Below are 21,988 nucleotides of genomic sequence, written 5' to 3' on the forward strand. Positions count from 1 at the left end.
GGCGAAATGCGAAAACACCCGTGTTCCTAGATTTAGGTGCACGTTAAAGAACTCCAGGTGGTCAAAATTTCCGGAGTCCCCCACTACGGCGTGCCTCATAATCAGAAAGTGGTTTTGGCACGTAAAACCCCATATAATCTTATTATTATTAAAGATAGGTGCGCCATCCAAAGACTTACTCGCCTTTCAGATACTGATTTTCCGATACCCATTTATTTACTCCTGTAGCTGAATTTCTTATGCAACGGCTGTAAGCAATGCATGTTTAGAATCTATTTAAGAGCGTGGAAACGGCTGTCCTCGCCAGTGTTGCCGCGTAGGCTATCAATACACTATAGGACAACTTTCAGAAAGATTTGCTCAATGCGCATATGTAAGAGTCGTGTTGTAGACAGTACATTAACCTAGAAAGAAATGCGGAAGTACAATTTCACGTGGAAATGCCACTCAAGGGTGCAACGGAAAGCGTAAAGTACGTTAAAAGTCTTGACTGTGTGGATAGCGCTGCAAGGATTGTACGCAGGGGCACGTTTTCCTTAAGTACGCAGAAATTGCGTGAAATTAAAGGAAAAGGAAAACGCGAGACGTCCTGAAAGGCAGTGGTTATGGTAGAAACCTCCCCAAGATGACCATCGACGCCAGTGCAAATAGCATAAGAACTGTAGGGACATGCCGCATTGTCAAATACACCTTTATTTAAAATATGAAGGCCGGGGAGAAGTAGGCTAAGAACGTGAACTGCACTGCTACACCCACATGCCTTGGGTTTTATGCCTTGGTAGGCCACAGCAAACATTATACGCGGATTCCCAACCACCGGAACTAAAGATACGAGTTTTATCTTTGACTTCGATCGAAATACACTGCGATATCATAGACGTAATTTAAGGAACGCATTTTTTATTGTGTGGCATTCTCAACTTAGTCCTGCCGCTAAAGTCGCGACGTTCGCCGGGCCTGCGAAAGAGGTTGCACAGATACGGGCAGAACGAATAATGCTTGACGCATCCAAGGAAGGCTAATCACCTTACAAAAAATTGAATTCAGCAGAAAGCCGGTGTTTCAGCATGACGTAAGTTTTCTAGTTAACAAAGCGTTTCAATTTTGAAGTAATGGCGCCCTCATTGTAAATCGGTGGCTACTGTGATTGTTGCTAATTCAATACCAATAATGTTTCAGTTTCAGAAGCGCCTAGTTGGCACATTTGGTAAAAATTTATGGCAACAGAGCGCAAACTCACCAATAATTTTTTTGTCCTTGTGGTATAATTTCAATAATTTTTGAGGTTTTTTTATGCTGCGGCTGTGGGTTGACTTTCTTGGCATAAAGAATGAAGAGATCGAGTATAGGCTGTTTTCGGGTGCCCCGAATTCTGTGGTGTAACTTCTGCATTCGGCAGCAGCGGGATATGTCTTCTGCTCGTAACATGCTATTGGTGAACATTTCTGAAACTCTGCCTAAAACGGTAGAGCACCGTAACGTCCCACAGCATAGACATCTGAAATGCCGGACTAATTGCACATCACACTCGGCATTCGCCTCAAAGCACTTGGTTTGTCATCCAGCTTGATAGGTATAAGGGAGACATTAACAAGTTGCCAGCAGGTCAAACGCACTGAGATTCTGTTTAGTAAATAAAATTGTGGACCAATGGTCAAGCGATGATTCAATTTACGAGTGAAATAATCACTCTATGGAATGAATATTCTCGGCTTCTGCCCTTATCTAGGAGCGTGCTTTACCAGCCCACCTATTCAAGAACAAATTCTTTCAAAAACTTCTACTGCATAGGCGACGCATGAATTTGCGTATATAAGATAAAACAAAAATTTCTTAGTAAGGACAGTTATCAGCTGGCTGATGCGGAAACCACCTTGGTGGCGCTGGTAAAGTGCATCTTTGTTCACTATAGGTGTACCGCATCCACGGTAACCGTAGGAGCCATCTGTCATATTTGTGGTAAAGGCGAGTGACAATCGCCTACATACCGTCGACGTTGCAAGTCTCGTCGGTCGTCGGCATGCGCTGCAAGGTGTCATCAGAAATCCTACAAATAATGAAGCAGTGGACAGACAGTTACAAGCTGTGACAAATAAAGGTGAAATTATCTTTTATACAACCAAGGTTCAGAAAAAGCAAAGTCCTGCTTTGTAAATGCACTACTCGCAACGGTTCGTTCTCAATAAATACCTACTATGCTGGCTGGCCTAATATGAACGGCACACTCGGGGCAATACGTGGTGGAGAGCACTCATTCAACTTAGACGAAACGGCGCCTTGGCTTGCACAAATACTGTCAGTTTACCTGTTGAAGTACTTACAACGTGTCATATGTAGTTTGCTATGCAAAATTTTTTCGGCATTTGCTGCAGTGTCAGAATCCTAAGAATAATTTATGAATAACATCTCTGAAAGGGTTTCTGCGTCAATGAAACAGGTTGAAGTATTACAATGACACTGTGAAGATGGTGTCTGATATTACGATGCAAACCAGCGCTAATGTTAGAATAATTAGTATTTGTGGCTCCCTGATGCATTTCGGCAACGCCGTGGTGAATGTGGCGTTGTCATGCCAATTACAATCATGACTCATGGATCAGGCAGCTATGAGGAATATATCAAATTTCAGGTAATATTTAAAATTACAGGCTTAATTGACTAGCTCTGAGGAATACAAGCAGGGTTCTGCCTCTTAGCCAAGTATTAATTTGAATACTTACGAACAAAATGACGAGTTCGAATGAAATAATGATGAATTAGGATGCAGTTTCTTAATGTGTGTTTCCAAGCGATGCATAGTTTGCTTCTATGTCACTCGCTTGAGCCTATATAAGAATTCTTCGAAGGAAAGAATCTTCAAGAACGCTTGAAAAATATCCTAAGACTGATGCAATTGTTAGCAAGAATATAGCTGAAATGCGACGTGCAACTGCTTTCGTTCACAAATGGTAAAGGGTACCGTAGAATACCATGACTTCCCACTTCTTTATCGCTGTGGTACTAACTCACTCCAGTTTGCTATATATAAAAAAAATCTGAACTAAGTAATCTAAATTTAGGTTGTCAAAAAACAATAAAAACAGAAACACATACCTTCTTTGGCCACACAACTCCAAGCGGCAAAAGTATGCTTTCCTCTAATGCGCATTTATTGCCTTTAAGGAACACATGCAACGGGAAGAACAATCGTTTTAAAACAAGTAGCAGCTATTCATGCACGGGGCTTACTTTTTAGTAAAGTAATGCTTTAAGCGGTCAGTACCAACTTTGTCCCATTCTTTTGTTAATTGGCAAATGACAGTATTACTGCGCACTTTGACGAGTTGTCCAGAAAACACTTTTGGTTCGGCATACCAATTGTTCACCGCGGTTAGAACTAATTCCGAGGTTTTCGTGCAAGAGCCACGACCTGATAAAACGCATACCAAATTTAGGCGGACTGCGCAAAAGTTTTCACCATCGGGGCTCTGTAAGGAGCCCCTAAGTGCAAGTAAACAAGAGCATTTTTGCAGTGAGCTTTCATCTAGATACGGTGGTGCCATCCGGAATTTTTCCCGGGACTTCAACCTATAGCACTCCATCGCATGTGTGCATTGCAAGAAGTATACATCAATGGAAAATATTTTTGTCTGCGCGTATACGTTCGCTTCATGTTCTGAAAAATCTTATCCTGAGCACTAAACCGCTGACTTTGCGCTGAACATGGCAATATTTTCTCATCACCCTTGCGTCGACGCGTCTTGATCTAAGAAAGCAACCAATTTTAAAGCTCAAGGCGGCTGCAGAAAAGACCCGTTGCAGGTGGGAACAAATGTACAGATGTTAAAGGCTAATATGTTGGTCGTGTCTAAGGGTAACAGTATTCAACGAAAAAGATTTACAAGTGGTAAAGCTCACGTTGTGTATGCGCCCAAAGTAGATGAAGCCTCCTGGGTACCGTCACGGCTTGTACTTGGTGTTCTTTTGTCCTTCATGCTTAAGTCAAGAGGCGTGCATTCGCTGCTGCTGTCTTCAGCCATGGCTGCTCTTTCGATGTCCTGTAACTGGCGTGTATTGTCGGCTGCACGTTGTTGAATCACCGCGCATGCGTACTCAATGCCATAAGAAGAACGGAAACTAATCAAACATTTGTCACTTCGGTGTTTCGATTAAAATGATACCGCATATCTGGACAAAAACTAGACGTTTGAGTCCGCCACTAGCTTGACACTAATGCGCAAATTTTTGAACTCCAACAGAGGGGCCCCGATTACCTATTCTCGCTTTCCGCCAAATGATTTACCCATAATAAACCTCACCTAATACGAAAACAATGCATTTATTGGATGATAACGCTACTTTTCTTTGGTGTTTCCCTCAAAGTGAAGAGCACATCTTGCTGGGAAGAAATTTTCGCTCGTGGAAGCGCTACTCGTAGCGCTTCCACGAAAACTAAGTTAGCCTTAACTAGCGTATGATTCCAACACCTATAGTGTTGGGCTGCTGAGCACAATGTCGCGGAATCGAATCCGAGCCATGGCGGCCGAATTGGTGCGAAATGCGAAAACACCCGTGTACCTAGATTTCAGTACACGTTAAGGAAGCCCAGGTGGTCTAGATTTCCGGAGTCCTCCACTGCGGCGTGCCTCACAATGAGAAAGTGATCCTGGCACGTAAAACCCCGTAATTTTTTTATTGCCAGAGGCTACGATTCTGCTGACTGCTGCGGCATTCTCTAGCTCATTTGACATAAAACAGGTAGTTCTTATCACCTGACGAGTGGTGCTTGCTTTGTTGTGTTGCCCACAAATTCCAGTATTGTCTTCGCTAACCTTTAGCAATACAGAACTGCAACTGCTTTGCACATGTCATGGTTCTTCGGTAGCGAACGCTCATGCGCCATGCATAGTCGTATCTCAATCAGACCGGACACATTTGCGACAGTTTTGTGTGATTGCTCCGCAGTCATCAATTGCGTTTCGCACCCCGCACTAAGACTAGTGCTGTCGTTAAAAAATATACGCTGCTGCCCACTCTGCACCTAAAAAAATTGTGTTTTACAAGCTGTAGTTGTATATGGATGAAAACAAACCATGTTCGAAACCTTTATAACATTTGCAAATATGGAGCCACAACAAACAAGGTTCACGAGCAGAAACAAGTCGGGTCAGCAGTCGAGTCAATTTTCCCTGTGCTCTAGCTGTGAGCGGATTCGCGCTCCTGTTTTCGCCAGCGTTTGAATAACAAGGGGGACAGTTGCCATTTACTGGTGCTTCTATTGCTTCATGAAAATTGCTGCGCTACAAATGTTCCCGCCGCTGCAAACACGAGTGAATATTGAGAACAAATCGAGGAAAGTTAAGACGCCTATGGCTTTTGAGCGTGTTATTCATCGCGCCTCAGTCTGCTATCTGTGTTTTCTGTATCTGTGCCAGTTGAACATACATTATACACAGCATCACGAGGCGATTTTAACACGCTAGGGACTCAGACAACGTTAACTTGATGAAGTAAATTATATCTGTTTTTATTGCGTAAGCAAGAGTGAAAAGCCTCGCCAACAGGGTGATTGCAGCGTAAGAAGAAAAACAGTCTCTCAGAAGGCTAGCAGTCTACATCCGCAATGCATGTCACACAGAAAGTCCACAGAGGCTCATTAGGTGATACAAGTGTAGTCCGGTAATTGATTTCCTCAAGAAAACAGACAGGTGAGCTAGTTGGTGCTGCATAACTTCTGGCGAAGAGCAAAAAGGCACGTAGGATAACAAGAGTGAAGCGTTGTGCATTTGCTCACTTCTATTGTCCTACGTGCCCTTTCTCGCTTTGTCCCAACTAATTTATATCTTGCTACTGCCTTTAGGAAAGGATATACGTGACAGTATGTAGCATTCGTAGAGGAATATGTGCTCCAAATGCTAAACGAAAGGGCATTTATTTCCGTGTTTAGTACATTCAATGCTTTCTAAGTAAATCTGTCAATAAACATTGAGGTTCAGTGCAAGCATATCGGGACATTGTTCACTTAATTACGTAAAGCTCGTCAGTAACTTTTTAACTCAACTTTCGCAACACTTTTGCCGCTGCGTGACACTGTCTAGCGAAAACTTTTATTTATGCAATATCTTACTTGGAAAATGAATGATAACGGCGCTTCTTCTTGGCTGCCGCAAAGTTGATGATTGCTAAGCGTGTTCAACATCGTTTACGCAATCTTAGGTGGGAAAATTAGTGGTTGTCAAGAAAAAACGTACCGCACCCAAAGTTCCCATTACGATGACCTGCCCGCGAATCAACAGATATATCTATTGCCATAAACCTTCGTATTTGAAACTTTCGCCAGCTTGCCCTTCAGCATGCCATTGTGTCGGCTACTGTCTGACATTTCTTTCTCATTCGATAATATTTTACTTGCTTGGGTACCGACGAAGTATGCAGCGTGCATTGTTTCGTTTCTTTTGCGTCTTTTCGCCATGTTCACTCGCCCAGGTGACCAGTCTTTTGCGTGTATTGTATTTGTTTTGTGGAAAGAGAAATTTTAGCACGACATTGTTAAGGGCCTCCCGCACGGCAGAAAATGCGCTGTTGGCGTCGGCGTCCTGCGCCGGCGTCCCCATGAGCGAAAATTTTCGTATTGTATAGAGCATCGCACGCGTAATGCGAAGACGTGATGTCGATTGCCACCTGCGGCAAGTTGCTTTTTTATCCAATTTCAATTCCAAGAAATAATTATTTTTTAAACTTCAGTTAGTATGAAAAAGTAATTTCCCCTATGTGGTCGTTGGTATCGTCGTTTGTTGCCTACTTGCGATAAATAAAAAGCGGGCCCCTCGGTTAACCACCTTTCACTCTTTACATACTGAAGTACATGTACATACCACACCTTGCTGTATGACTTACTGTATATGTGGCTCATAGTGCCAAGCCGTTCTGTCACTAAAGTTGCTCATACCTTGTCTTACATTCTTATCAAGGTTATTCTTCGGAGTTTTTAGAATGTTAGCCCCCAAACAAATGTCGTGAACAACGAAAGCGCATGTCTGCCATGTTGAATATTCTGAGACTGAAATAGTAAACGTGCCAAAATATAACAAGAACCACATTCTTTTTTGCGTGGCTGTGCGCAACTTCCGGAATCGGCTCACGCAAGAGGCAGCGTTTCTACCAGAAGGCACCTCTTCGTGCATAACATTCACCGCCAGCGTTTTCCGGTAAACATTACAGTTGCATAAGTTGCAGTTGCCGCGAAGCGTGAGAATAAGTCAGGAACCTTTGAATGCTATCGCGTTTCGATCTAAAGACGAAGCTTAGACAAGCACAAAGTTTTTGCTGCATGAATAATAAAAGCCCTAAATTATGCCTCTGCGTCGTCTGTGCTAAGCTCACTAACATAACGTCAAGTTAAATATGGCGATTTTTAAATATCCGATAATACCTAAGCGCTGCTTGCGATTTGTGAATGCGAAAGCATTAATGTTCATTTCAACGTAGCTCAGTGAACCTTGGAGTTATGAACTCGTCACGGGGAAGGGAGTGCGCTGACACCGATGGGCAACACCTGCTAGATAGCCAAAACATGGTGAACTTTGATGCGTGACGTCATACTACCTTGTCTTACTACCATATAATCTAATGGGGACACACCCGAGTAAACTGCATTGAGGTTGACGTCACAGCTTTTTTCACGCTGTGCTTGGCAATGAAAATTTCTGTCCAAGAAGCCTAGCATCATAATGCATAGTGCACAGGCCTGTTATCTTGGAGCTACTGGTTTAGTTCAGTGTGCAAGACACTCCATTTCTAAGCATGGAATTGCAGGTGTGAAACACTACTTCGAATGTTTTTCTTGCAAATTTATTTTCTGCTTTTTATGTAATAATTTCTTCATAGCAAATAAACAGGCGCAGTGAGGACGCTGGCGGACATGGAACGTGTCGAGAACGCAGCTAGGCAACCGAGAAGGAAGATGATGTGGTGTCGCGGCGGCCCCCTCTCCCTTCACGAAACACCTCGCCTGTCAGCTCGGCGGTAGGTGTTCCCTTCACTCGAAATGCTCCGTCGAGTAGTAGTAGTAGAAACATTTATTTCGAAGGGAAAGAAGTAGTTGTCGAAGATTTGGGTGGCCGATGGAGAACTCATTTCAGAGCCCCTGTGGCCTGTGCTGCTGCCCTTGCCTGCTGTACCAGGCTGCGCTGGGTTGTCAGGCCCGAGCTGGACAGAGAGGCCTCCCACTGCTCCTTCGTTTGAAGTGTTCGTAAGTGTATGGGTTCATCCCCCGTGCACCCCCACGTAACATGGAAGGCGGTGGGGTGACCGTCGCACCATGGGCAGGTAGGTCTGTAGCATTGTCGAGGCACGCACGTTATGTGGTGTCGGAGCAATTCGCGTTTGCTCCGACAACACATCAGTTGTAACGTCTTTTCGATGCCCGTGGCTCCCGTTAGGAGTTTCTTATTGGTCTTGGCCGGTTTGCGTATTGATCCGGCGCAAGGAACTTGCTTCGAAACCGCAAATGAGGAAAAACGCTTTCATCCTTGACATGTGCGGATGGATGTGGCATAGTTAATAGCTGACTTCTGCCCAGGATACCACGGTGTTCTCGCTAAATTTCAGCCCACTCCTTAAGCATGACGCTCGTGTGTGTTTGTGGGAATATTGTAATCGGGGAAATAGTGTAAAAAATCTGTAAGCTGCGAAACCACAGCTTGTCACAGTTTCAATTGGTAAACGTAGCGGTTCATAGTAGGATTGCGGCCAACTTTTCAGATCTGCAAACAGTGATCCGCGATTGATCGGTGGCTTCCTTTGCTTTTGCAGCATACGTCGCTGCGGGTGACATGGGCACTCTCATTGTGGCAGTTGTCTGGGCCAAGATCTTTCTAGTCGTCTCGTGCAGAGGTGCGTGCTCTCGTGGTAGTCGTAGCCTGCGGCTAGCTCGCTCGTCATTACAACGTTCACGTTATTTTCATTGCTGGTAGGCTTTACTCGGTCTCCATGAAGCAAATCTACGAGATGTCGCGTTGTAGTGACATTGAACAGCGCAGTCAGAAGAACCACGTGTCATGAAATACACTTTATTGGACGAACCGGAACCAACAAAATAAGTTACGTTTGGGCAGGAAGATAGTGCCGGGCGCATGAGTCGATCATCGAAAAAGTAATTTGCGGTTAAGCAGCGTCTGCTATTTTCCCAATATTCGTAGAGGATTACAGCGTGATCCTTGTTACTCTCGTGTCTTCCATAATGCATAAGTGATATCTCGTTGCACATGCAATTCGGTTACAAAAGGCTCGACTACAAGATATGAACAAAATAGAATCGACGAGAATATTGCAGAACTTCTGATACACGCTGGTGCATCATGCCCTGAGCTGTAACTTAACATTTGTCATTCGGTGAAATGCTTTCACAGAAAAAATATGTAGCAGTACGCGGATCAATATTATAACTTAAAACTACATCTGAAACGTCCTGTCATTGTTCGCAGGGAAAGGTTTGTCAAATCAGGCTAAAAAATTCCACAGCTGTAACTAGAGTGCAGCGCACGTCAAAAGAGATGACTTCCAAGTTACGAAACTGCACTTTGAAACTGCCAGAAGTTCCACCTGAATAGAGAGAACCCAGAGAGAAAACCCAGAGAGAGAACCCAAAAATTACGTGTATTTAACAGTTTGTAAGGGAAATAAATTTCCCCATTTCTATGTCTTTATATTGTCGTAACAACAGTCTCTGAAAAGCAGAAAGGCCTAAGGACCTCAATCATTATCAGAGATTAGTGTTTTAGTCGAAAAGAACAGTGTTTCCTTTTTAAACGGTTCCTAATGAGAGGAGCTGCCTTTTATTTGAACGGCAGAATGAATAAAAGCACAGTGAGGTAAAGCTTGTTTAACAGTACACTGTCTAACACTTGCACGAAACAAAACGAGGTGTCAAGGATCTTGTGCGAATGTTTCAACCTTCTGGTAGCATGAAACATAAAATTGCAGCCCATTATGCTTTGTTTAGAAATGACTTTGCGAAAGGCACTTTCGCAAATAACGTAGTTCTGCAAACAGTGATTGCTAGCCAGGGCCTGCAGCATACTTCACATTCAAGCATCCCATACTCTGCTGGAGACGTTTTGTCTCGCAATTTCAAAAAAATAGGTGCAATACTTTAACTCTCCCATTTCATTTAGCAGTTTTAAGCGCTTGAAGAAGGCCGTCTCTCCACACGATGCGTTCGGTTAGTTCTCACCCCTGTGGTTTATAGTCAGCGTTATTTTCGGGCGTGGATTCATGGTCACGTTCATATGCGAAAACGCTGGGCCATTAACCTCACTTGCGCCACTGTGCCACTTTCGCCACTTGCGTCACAATTTTACGACTTCAATGCTGTATTCATCACGAGATGGGCAATAAGTTCAGATGCATCTCTAAACGTATCTCCACACAATTGGCACCTACTATTCTGGCAGAGATGTGCGTCGAGGTATTCTTTCTTTGCGAACCGAAATCCACACTGCTTGCACTCCTACGGCATTTTAACCTCGTGAATTCTTTGGCGGTGACTTCTGAGATGTGAGTTACGCTTAAAGGAGACATTAGATACGTTGCAAACCAAAGGTCTGTCATTACTGTGTGTTATGAGATGAATTTTAGGTTCCGCTTTGCTTTGAATGGTTTAGCACATATTTGGCAGATATGGGGGCTTTACGCCTGTGTGAATCCGTTGATAAGAACGGAAATCAGAATTGTACGCGAATGATTTCTCGCATATTTCGCATTTGTAGGGTTTCTCGCCGGTATGCATGCGGTAATGTGCAGTTAGACTATTAGCCCTGCTAAACAATTTACCACATGTTTCTCATTTGTGGTTCGATTTCTTGACCGACTATTGATCACGTGCTGGGACAACGCAGTTCTCTGGCGGTTCCCTTCCTCTGGTTCCAGTAGCATTCCTGCAAGTATGCGGACAAAGCAGCTCAAAATCATCATCAGCAGCAGCAGCAGCATCATCATCATCATTATCATCATCAGCCTGGTTACGCCCACTGCAGGGCAAAGGCCTCTCCCAGAGTTCTCCAACAACCCCGGTCATGTACTAACTGTGGCCATGCCGTCCCTGCAGAATGGCTCAAAATGGCCGACCCTTTTTATTGGACGACAAAAACACATTTTTATCCAATTGAGAGGTTGACAGTCTAAATCGCCTATTAAGGATAAGGCAATTAGCTAAATTTTAGCGTTAAGTGGCTGCATTGATATTTAGCGCTCGATTTGGGCTTTGGATTGCCCGAAATTAAACACGGGTGCTTTTGGTGGCCTGTGATGCTGAACTGGAAATTAGGAACTTTCCTCGTTCGTGATGCAAGCATAACAGAAGCCGTGCATAATTTAATACATCGTGCATGTCCTGCATGAAACTGGTGCAGGAGAGTAGAAATATCTGTCAGTGATGGTAAGTGCAAAAGCTAGCTGGTGTAAGTATTAAAAATGCAACTCCATCTACTACACGCTCACATCGAGTATTCAGCCAAAAGTCCAGAAACGTGCCCTCGGAAGCGAGACGCTTGGCGTTGAAAAAGACTGTTTTGCGTCGGCTAAAATACGTCTCCGTTTCATGGCGCAGCTCTTAATGTGCCGCTCCTGCGGCAAGCGTCGGCGACGTAACCGAGCGAACGAGCAGAACAGCGAAGGATAAAAGAATAAACGCGGAGCGGCTGAAGATGCGAGCCTTGAACGGTTGAGAGCGGAGACCAATGACAGCTGCCCCTTCAGTGACTAGAGCGCGGAAAATTGGTTTCATGTGGCCATGCCCGACCGCTCGTCTCGTACTAGCATCTGGTCTGAGCCAGAGCGCTCATTTCGTGCCGAGATCAGATCGTATCGGCTCTCGCTTTGGCTAGTTTGAATTGCTTGCTTCGGTTGTCTTGGTTTGCGACTGTTTTCCAATCGGATTTTAGGCACGACGCGAATTGTTTTGTATTTTATGGAGCCCAAGCAGCACCAGCTATTACACTGGATCCTTCGATCAGTCATTTGAAAGAGCCGTCCCCATTTACCTGTGCTACTTGTCTCTTCCAATTTATGTTCCTCAATATATCGAGACATGAAAAACATACACGGTTGCTCTCAAATTTCGCAGTAAGGGCTATTGTAATGGTCGGTGAATGTTTCAGGACGGATTGTATATTAAGAAGAGTAAACAAGTTCGGCAGAATGTTACGCTCTAATAACACCTGAAGACGAAGTCCTGCTGCACAAGTGTTAATGCCTAAACTTGTACGATCTGACGGGTCAGACATAGTGAGCTGCGGTGTGAAGTCAACATTTGTCACTGTAGGTTGACCTCCTAGCGTCGCATGAGGGAACATAATGCAATACCCAAAAGTCATTTCGTTCTTGTTTTCATTGGCTCTCTTTTTTCCCGTCGCTCGTTCGTTCGGTCGTCGGTTCAATGGATGTTTCTTTCTTTCCTTGATTCATATTGAGCCATTACATCCTTGCATGCTTATGGGGTTTTGAGCCATTTTTGATGACGATGTTTTGCTCTCACTAGGACGGCTTTTATTTCGGGTATAAACCATTGCAACTAGCCACTTGATGTTCTCGCTTTAGGAAATAGAAATAGCGCAAAGGCGAACTGTTCGCTTTATTGCTGACATGTTTACGTGGACTGACAACCCCGTCCGACATCATACGTCTTATCTCAAGCCCTACATATCGAATATGCCTCCTCTAGGTACTGTACATGTGAGCATAGACTTCTGCTGCTTTTACTATACCTTTCAGATTGCTAATGATATTACGCTGCTAATCTTTCAGTGCATACATCTTGGTTTGTGTTATTCCAAGTTTCTTTGTCACCGATTTTAGGCGGCGTCCATATTTTATGCCTTCTTCAGTATTTCCCACGTTGTAGTTTTGAATATCCCTTATTTCCGCTGTGTTGATCAGTTTTGACAGCTCCGCGAATTCTATCCTATCTCTTTATTTTGACACTTTCATTTTTTTTCGTTGCTTTACCTAGGCTGACCTAGTTAAAGTAAAAACGTTTGGTGTTCTATTTACCAAAACCGATTAGGGTAATGAAAATGTGGCATGCCGTTTGTTCTCTTTCACTTAATACCATCTGAAATCAGACTGCTAGATGATATAGGTGTCTAACGAAATTCTAAAATTGATTAGTTTGTATTATAATAAATCGAATTGATTGAAAGTCAAATTGATAAACACAGTAAAACAACATCCGAAATAGGTCTCCACCTCAGCCTCACTTGTAGCTTTGACCACGCAACATGATATTTGCACTAACCGCCTTTTCAATGCTTCGCAAAAAAGGCGTTGATGTACTTGTGACACATTGAACTGTTCACTGTCGAACCTTCAAGAGATTTCTCGCCGTGAGGTTACGCGCTTCGACTACAATCGCCGTGTTTACTGACAGCGCTGCGCTCCAGCTCCGAGTGCTGCGAGGCGCTCCCACCTTCAAGCTCGGAGTGTGGCCGAGATACGACAGAATTCTGACCGCGTGTCTCTTCCGATTCCTCTTCGAGCAGCCGAACGTTTGGCTGGAGCAGACTCGAGAGAGCTCGGCAACCTCCAGAGGCCTCTGCATCGCTGCCAACCGAGTTGGAACACGGCAGGGACCAGTCGAATGTGGGCAGGCTATGCCATCCTGCTCAGAGCAGCGGGAAGTCCACACTACGCACGAGTGTTCACAAGTTACTCAGTTTCGTAAGAAGGTCCTCCAGCGGCACACTGCGCTTATCGAATGATATCGCCTAGAGCGCCATGTCATTTACGCATACTATTTGCGTGGACGTGGTTGGATTATGTTTGGTGCCAACAACAGTAAATCTATTCACCATTTGCTTGACGTGAACCACCTCGTGATAAATGGCATCACTCGGCGTCTGAGCCAACCTCGTCCGCCTCCGGTTCTATTTAGGTCTCGCATGTTTCCACTCGCACCAAGTGACTGACAGTTTGGACTGAAAGCTACATCATTGAATTCCCGACCAGAACTTTCAAAGCTCAGCGCCAGATACGGCGTATCAAAAAGGAAATAGAAAAGTAACGATATTGGGATGCTGCATCATGCCCAACGAGGTGGCTGGTTTCCACGTCGCTCCCTTATCTACGCGAACAATTAAACTGGGAACGAGCGTAGCGGCGCCGGTAAAAGGTCAGCGAAAGTCGCGTGACGCAGTGGTGCGTTGCAAGCACACGGAAGAAGCCGATGCCGGAGTTGGTTTGACTTACTTCAGGGGTGCCAAGGAAGAAAGAATGTCACTATGGCGCATTCCGGTCTCGCCAAGGAACATAATGCCTCCGACGAAGTTGTAAGTGAAGCTTAATTGCTTTTTCAGCGTAAACAGTTCTCGGGATTGCGTCAGGGTGAACCCGCCGCTAAAATTGTTTCCGCCAGAAGAACACTGCGAGAAAGCTAGCAGCTGGGAACTACGTTAGGGGTCGGAATGCAGAAATATTTGTTCATTAAGAATAATGGCACCTGAAGAAATTTCGAAATGAATGCGCAGTCCTCCACTATTTTGTATCACGTATCAAAGAGCTGTTTATAAAGGACATTTATTTCTCTGTCGTACCTTGGGCGTTGCATTGAGACTAACGTTAAAGCATTGAATCAGTCAGTCGATGAAATTTATATAGGAGCAACTACCTGGTGCAGGCAAGCATCGCATGGTACGCATGTATACTTACGCATAGAATGAGGCTTACGCCTTAATAAATTGCCAAACGATCGTGTTGCGGGCCTGAATAGACCGCTGTGGTATTATTACGTAACCTGTGAACATTCATGTCGCAAAGGCAGCTCCTTCGCGTTAAGTTTGCCTTTGCGGCCGACACAATAATCACGCATTGAGTAAGCTCAGTCATGTCGAATTTTGCTTCTTACATGCTCATTGGGAAAACTGCAAATGCCCGTGTACTTAGATTTAGCGCACGTTAAGGAATCCCAGGTGGCCGAAATTGCCGGAGTCCTCCACTACGGCGTGCCTCATAATCAGATAGTGGTTTTGGCACGTAAAACCCCATAATTTAAAAAACTGCAAATGTCAGTGTATGGCGAAACGCGCGCGGTGAGCTTTCTGCCCGCAGACGCTTCGGCGTGTATTGAAAGATCACGTGACGGGATGTCTTTTCTCGGAGCTCAGTCAGCGTTTTTTTTTTAAAGGCGAAAACCTTTCTAGGCTCATTGGTAAGTTTGTGTCTGCATGCCTGTCCGCTGGAGTGTACGCATGCAGAAGCGTCATCACGCCATAGGAAGACAGATTAAACACATATTAAAGAATGATAAATTATTGGTAGTGACAGTTAGCGATAAAGTTACAATAGAAATTGGTAGGGTTAATAATGATTAATAATTACTACTAATGACTTGTAATGACTACCACTGACTATGAAATGGTCAATATGTCTAACGACGAATTGTAACGACTACGGTTAATTAGAAATGACTAAAAATGCTTAGTAATGTCCAGCAATGACTACTAATGACCAAAATGAATTGTAATGACTACTGATGAGTAGGATATGACCAACATGTCTAACAACGGCTTGTAATGATCACAATTGATTACAGATGACTAAAAATGCTTAGTAGTGAGCAGTAATGACTGATAAGGACTCAAATGACTTTTAATGACTAGTAATGACTACGAAATTACCAATATGTCTAACAACAATTGTAACGACTACAATTAATTAGAAATGATTAGGAATGCTTCGTAATGGCTAATAATGAGTAATAATTATTGAAACTACTTGTAATGACTACTAATGACAATGATATGACCAACATGTCTTACGACGGCTTTTAATGACTGCAATTGATTACAAATGACTAAAATTCTTATATGCGAGCAGTAATGACTAAAAGAAAGAAGAAAAAGAGAAGGGGCAAGGAGAAAGAGGCGATTGATAAGAGGAGGAAGGGTAGGCTTTCGATGTGCACCTCTTACGAGAGATCTTAGGAGACCCAGTAATTTTTTGCATGCTACCTATTCGGTCAGATGGTCTGCGTCCAGCGTCCATCGATCTTTCACGGAATGTTTGAGGGCAATAATGTCATTGCGCGAAAACGCTTAATCACATGGTACGTTTTATCAAATCTCGCAAGCTTTTGCGACAGTCCGGTAAAAGAAATAAATAAAACCACAGCCGCTATTACCGATGGAAATAAATTATTCGAATGTTTCTCAGTGGTACTTTACGACATCTCCAGTAAAAGGTTTGGGTTTAGGCAATACTTTAAAAATAGGTTAACTAATTATTCATAAATAATTGCCTAAGACCATTACGACGCATCTCAAGTTGCGAAAGAGGACAGTGAACAATGCCTGCATCCGCAGAATCTGACAGTCGGCCGACAGTCAAGTCTCATTGAAACACTCCAATGATACGCCGACCCTATATCAGCGCTTACGCGGCTGCTGTGGACATAACTGCCCCCAATTTCGACACATGTGGATCGCTGTCTTTGCTTAATCTCTCGGCAAAAGTACAATTTTCTATGTGGTATGGATCAAGTAAATCATGGTGTCAGCAGCTGGGGAGTCAGCAGATTGGGAGCCGGAAGCCATTGCATACCAAAGCACCAGCATTCTCTGCATGGGAGGCTAAATTTAAAAGCATATGCACTTTGAGATTATTATTGATTCGGAAGGCCTTTTTACCAGAAGAAAAATAGTATGATTACGCTACACATTACTTGGCATTTTGACACATTCCCTGTTATTTTTCTGCCTTATATGAGGCTCAGCAACTGCATAACTTAATGCCTTCTGAAACATTTGATGGAGGTGGAACTACCTAATTCATAAAGAACTAAATGCTGTCGTTTTAGGTACCAAAATCACGATCCGACTATGAGGCAAGCCGTAGTATGGAAGTTCGAATTATTTTCGTCCACTGTTCTTGCGGCGTGGGCAACCACGCTACACCGCCTCGGTTAACTTAGACATCGTGTGTTTTATTTTACGTGCTTTCTTTTAGATTAACGTCTTGCTCCTCACTATGTTCATATATTCCACAAGGGGGACTGAGTAAGCAAGGTAGCCAACCTGAAAGTGTGCATTCACGCATAACAGGAGCGCAGTATGCTGCGTAACCTTTTTTTTTTACTTTTTTCTTGTCTACTCGCGTTTTTGCAACTCGTACGTACGTAACTTCAGCTCCACTTACCGAACGCACGAAATTGCTGATGCAGTGACTGTTCGCACCTGGGCTAGCCCTCCCCGGGAAAAAAGTGTGAGTACAGATGTGATTGTTCAACGCCTAGCCATCCTTCTCTGTATTCGTTTGCAATAACGTTATCTAAATGTGCACTCACGTGGTGCCACCTTCTATATTGGGTGACGCTTGGACCATGCCTGGGCGGCTTGTGCTGGGCCTTGTGCCACCATTGTCAGTGACACCTGTACTATACAAAAGCACACCGAAGGTGTTAATTGGCCGTGGTGTAAGGGTAATTCATATGAAAAGAATATATCGTTTTGATAGATGGTGCGAGACAAGAAGCTTTGGCATTTCTGTATGCCTAAAACATAAGAGCACCATTACGACCCTCAAGTATAGACGTCTGAAAGGCCGCCCCAATTTCACACCACACCCTGCATTCGTATCAAAATATTTTCTTTGTCTACTAAGTGTGATCGTTTCAAGGGAAAAAGTATCATGGTTGGAGCGCGACGGACCCACTGCGATTCTGCTTGGCAAATGAATCGGTAGACCAACCCACACGCGCCGATTTCAATTTTGAGTGCTCACGGCATGGAACGGACAGTCTCGGCTTATCACGCGACCACCTAGGAGCGTGCATTCGGAATTCGCTGATATGAGAATTCGTTCAGAAACTTGAAGTGCATATTTTTGTATCCTTTGCATGTATTCACATGGTCACAAATTTTTTTCCTAAGGACAGTTTTAAGCTGCGCTTTTTGGAAACAGTCTTGGCGAGGCTGGGGAACTGCCTGCTTGTACGCAATAAGTACACCGCTGCCACGGTAGACGTAGGGGCTGTCTGCCATGTTTGTTTGATTCCGCTTTTGCTAACAAACGTTGTGGCTGGGCTGCGATTGATGTCTCGGGCATCTTCTTTACTCCTGTGCGATTCCAATAACTTCCCCATGTGTCGTCTGCGTTGGTTGTCTCCGGATGTATGGATGCATTTATCGCCTAGATTACCACGACGTGAAAAGACCATGCTGTACCACCAGAGGGTAGGCGTTGCGTTTCTGAACTTATGTGTCTTCCTTATTTGAATGGCCAACGCACCCACGTACGACACATGCAGCAGCAGCAATGAGACGCTCGCACACGTTATCTATGTCTGTCCGCGATATAGCGGCCGGTGACACAGTACTGGACCAGTTGGACAATCGTCCACAGTGAGAACTAACGATTTTAGGTCAATATTCTCAAATAACATCCGCGCAGAAGGCCTTACTCGCGTTAATACGGTTCCTGCGGTTTACAGGCCTTCACGATATACTTTAGGCACACCACCCCTCACCACTGTCTTTTTTGACTCTCTCGCTATCTTCCCCTTCCGCTCTTTCCCTCTTCTTATCCCCCTACTCTTCACCCGTGTGCAGGGTAGCCAATCGTAACTACCTCCGGTTAACCTCCCCGCCTTTCTATGCATCCTCTCCTCTACCCTGTTTGCGCTAAAGGCCAATGGTCATCGCCTACATACTGTCGACGTTTTAAGTCCCATCCGTTATTGGGCTGTGTTGCGTGATCCACTGGTGAGGCCAGGCGTCGTCAGAAGTGCTGCAATAATAAAGGTATGCGTGTTAGATATTGACAGCTGGGACTAACAAAGTTGAAATTATGTTTTGTTAACAGAATGTTCAGAAAAAGGAAACTACTGTTTTGTTAACACGGTAATTGCAATGTTTCGTTCTCACTAAACGCAAACTATGCTGGCTGGCATAGGACAAACGGCACAAGGGGGATGTCTGGTGCAAGACACTCATTCGACACAGTTGAAACGCCACCTACCTTGGCTTAACGAACATTGTGAGCTTAACCCTTGGAGCACTTACAACGGCCATATTGCCTCCGTATGTAGTTTGCTATATATGATTTGTGCTCCGCTTATCACAGTGGCAGAAGACTAACAATTTCAGAATAAAATATTTAGCTCCATGGGACATTTATTTTGCAATAATAAAACAGGTTGAAGCGTAAAAATGAGTGGTTGGATGGTTTCAGCAATTATCATGCAAGCCAGCGGTCATATTAGAAAAATGGCCATTTGTACATCTCTCTTGCGTGTTGTGTTTCTGCATCACCGTTGTAGATATGGAGTTTTCATGCTAATTAGCTTCATCACTCATGGATTGAGGGGCTATTGAGGACAGTGGCAGAGTGAGTATTGAGGGATTGAGGGACAGTGTATTGTGTGTAATATTTGAAAGTGTGGGCTTAAGTGATTTACCCTATATACAAAACATTTCTGTTTCGTAGCCATGTATTAATTGGAAGAATTCAGAACGAAAAGACAAATTCGAATGAATTGAGAATCAACGAGGATGGATTTCATAAACATTTCTCAGCAAGTGGTGGTATGTTTCCTCCTACTGTGCTACTCGCATCAGCCTATCCGACAATTTCTTGAAGGATCAAATTTGTTGTCATAACAGCATGAAAAATGTCTGATGACTGATACAATGCTCAGCAGGAGCGTAGCTGAAAAGCGATGTCCTACTGCTATTGTCCGCAAATGGTAAAGGCTACCGTAGAATACCGTGACTTTCCACTTCCTTATCGCTGTTGTATAAAGCCGCCCAAGTTTCGTCATTTAAAAACTGTTTACGGCACTCAGGTAAAAATTGTAGTGGTAAAACAACCCTTCAAAAAATACTGAAGTGATTTCATCGACCAAACTACTCCGAGCAGGAAATGGTTCAGCTTGCGAAACAGTACGTTTTCTCTTTTATACGTATTTGTCGTCCTTAGGAAACACAGGCAAATGAACCAGCAATCGTTTTAAGCCAACCTGCGGCTTTTCCTCCACTGGGCTTATGTTTTGTGAAAACATAGCTTTATGCAGGAACTACATATCCTCGGTCACAGTTTCTTTTTTTATTGGAAAATTACGGAAATCACTTACCGGCTCGGCAAAGCAGTTGTGGATTTCGCTTAAAATGATTAATTCCAAGGTTTCTTGTTCAAGAGCCATGGCTTCATAAAACGCATGTCACACAAGGAGTACTGCGCTTAAGTTTTCACCACCGCCTGCGGCTTCTTTGATGAGCACCTAAATGCAGGTAAACGCGAGCCTTTTTGCAGTGCGCTTTCATCGAAATACGGCCGTCACATCCAGTATTGCAACAGGGACGTTGATTTGCTGCCCCCAGTGGGGTGTGTGTAGTGGAATAATCAGACAAACGAAACACATTATTCTTGTTAAATAAACTCGCTTCACGTTCTAACAAGTCTTACCCAAAGCGCTAAACAGGTGACTTTGCGCTGAACTTGACAATATTTTCTCACCACCCGTTCAACGACGCGTTTTTTTTTTTCTGATAACGTCGCCGATAATAAAGCTCAAGTCAGCTGACAAGAAAGACGCGTTTTATGCGAAAAAAATGCCTAGCGGTTAAAGCCTTCATTCTGCGTCGCGTCTGCAATTGACAGTATTCAATGAAAATTTTACAAGTGGTTGAACTCACGTTGTGTAGGCACGCAGAGTAGATGACACGTTCTGGGTATCATCACGTCTTGCACTCGGGGTTGCTTCGTCCGTGAAGCAGAACACAGGAGGTGTGTAATCGTTGCTTCTTTCTTCAGCCATGCCTTATGTTACGACGCTTTAACGGTCTGGTACGTATTCGCCACTGAGTGATGTTGAATCACTGCGCATGCGCCCCGAGCACCCAGAACGAAAGCAAACAAAGCTTTTGGCACTTCGGGATTTAGAATAAAATGACAGAGCATATCTTGTAAAAACGAGACGATAGGTGCGGCTCTAGTTTAACGCTGATCTGCAAATCTTTGAATGCTAGCAGAGGCACCCCGCTAACCCTTTCTATATTTCCGCGGAATCATTTAAACGAACTAACCCTCACTTCCAAAAAGAAAAAAAAAGCGTTCCCGTGACGTTAGGATTGATGGATGTATGAATCGATGGATAAAACTTTATTTGATCTATTTAAATGTGGTTGGGCCCCTAGACGTCCGGGGGCCCCGTGGCCGACATCTTTAGGCAAGCACAGTCCACCAGCCTGAGCTGGTCATTCGAGAAAGTGGCGTGAAGAGCAGCCTCCCACGAGGAAAGGGAAGGGTTGCGAATAGGCTCTACCGCCAGTGGCTTGGGGCAGCTCCACAAGCAGTGGAAAAGATCTGCCCGTGATGCTCGGCAGGTGGTACATTGTGGATGATGGAGAGCCGGGTAAAATAAATGCGCCAGATATAGAGAAATGAATGCTTTGGTCTGGATCTGGCGCCAGTTTGAACTCTGATGGGCGGTAAGGGAATGGTGAGGGGGAGGTAAATATCGTCTACGATCCCTGTAATATGTGGTAATCTGGTGGTAGGTGCAGATCCCCTCTCTTGGTTTTTCCATTGGGTTGGGTGAGTGGTCGTCCAGGGTCCGGAGGGAAAGACCTCGGACATGCGCATTAACGCGCTCGTTCCCGGGGACGCATTCATGCCCAAGTATACCCTCGTGACAGTCACCTGATGGGGAAGCGAACGAATGTTTTATAAAATGCGTGTGACCGTCTTAGGTGCTACGCCTGGAAGGAAGTAACGGTATTCACTTTGGGAATCAGTGCAGATTTCTGTAATGGTAGGATCCGCAGCGGCATGCGCCACTGCTAGGGCTAATGCGACCCCCTCAGCCCCATCGGTGCGCGCTGTTTTGATAGAGGCAGAAATGTTAACGCGTGCGTCCTCTGTCATGGCAGCCGCCGTGACCGTTCCGTTGAGTGGACTGACCGCGCTGTCGACATAGAAAACGTTGAGACACCCCGATTAGCCTTTCCATCTTTCTACC

The 21,988-nt window shown here is 44.3% G+C and overlaps 1 protein-coding gene and 1 long non-coding RNA gene across 3 annotated transcripts in view; both read right to left on the minus strand.

Annotated features, from left to right (window-relative positions):
- The window catches only part of LOC135919773 (uncharacterized), an 80,015-nt gene extending 77,968 nt beyond the window's left edge, over positions 1-2,047 (minus strand). Inside the window, exon 1 of one of the 2 annotated variants that reach the window (XM_070526127.1) lies at positions 1,989-2,022. The gene's annotated coding sequence lies outside the window, so the exon portion shown is untranslated. Of the gene's footprint in view, positions 1-1,988 lie in introns of both variants that reach the window. The other variant, XM_070526128.1, reaches the window with a different exon arrangement.
- A 6,987-nt stretch (positions 2,048-9,034) lies between these two features.
- LOC139050038 (uncharacterized) lies at positions 9,035-20,813 on the minus strand. The gene is made up of 4 exons (XR_011508736.1): positions 20,664-20,813; positions 18,680-18,756; positions 17,315-17,399; positions 9,035-10,916 (listed from the first exon to the last, which is right to left on the minus strand). It is a non-coding gene; the product is annotated as an uncharacterized lncRNA (long non-coding RNA).
- Between the last annotated feature and the right edge of the window lie 1,175 nt (positions 20,814-21,988).

Source organism: Dermacentor albipictus, chromosome 9 (assembly GCF_038994185.2).
Source record: "Dermacentor albipictus isolate Rhodes 1998 colony chromosome 9, USDA_Dalb.pri_finalv2, whole genome shotgun sequence".
Classification (NCBI taxonomy): domain Eukaryota; kingdom Metazoa; phylum Arthropoda; class Arachnida; order Ixodida; family Ixodidae; genus Dermacentor; species Dermacentor albipictus.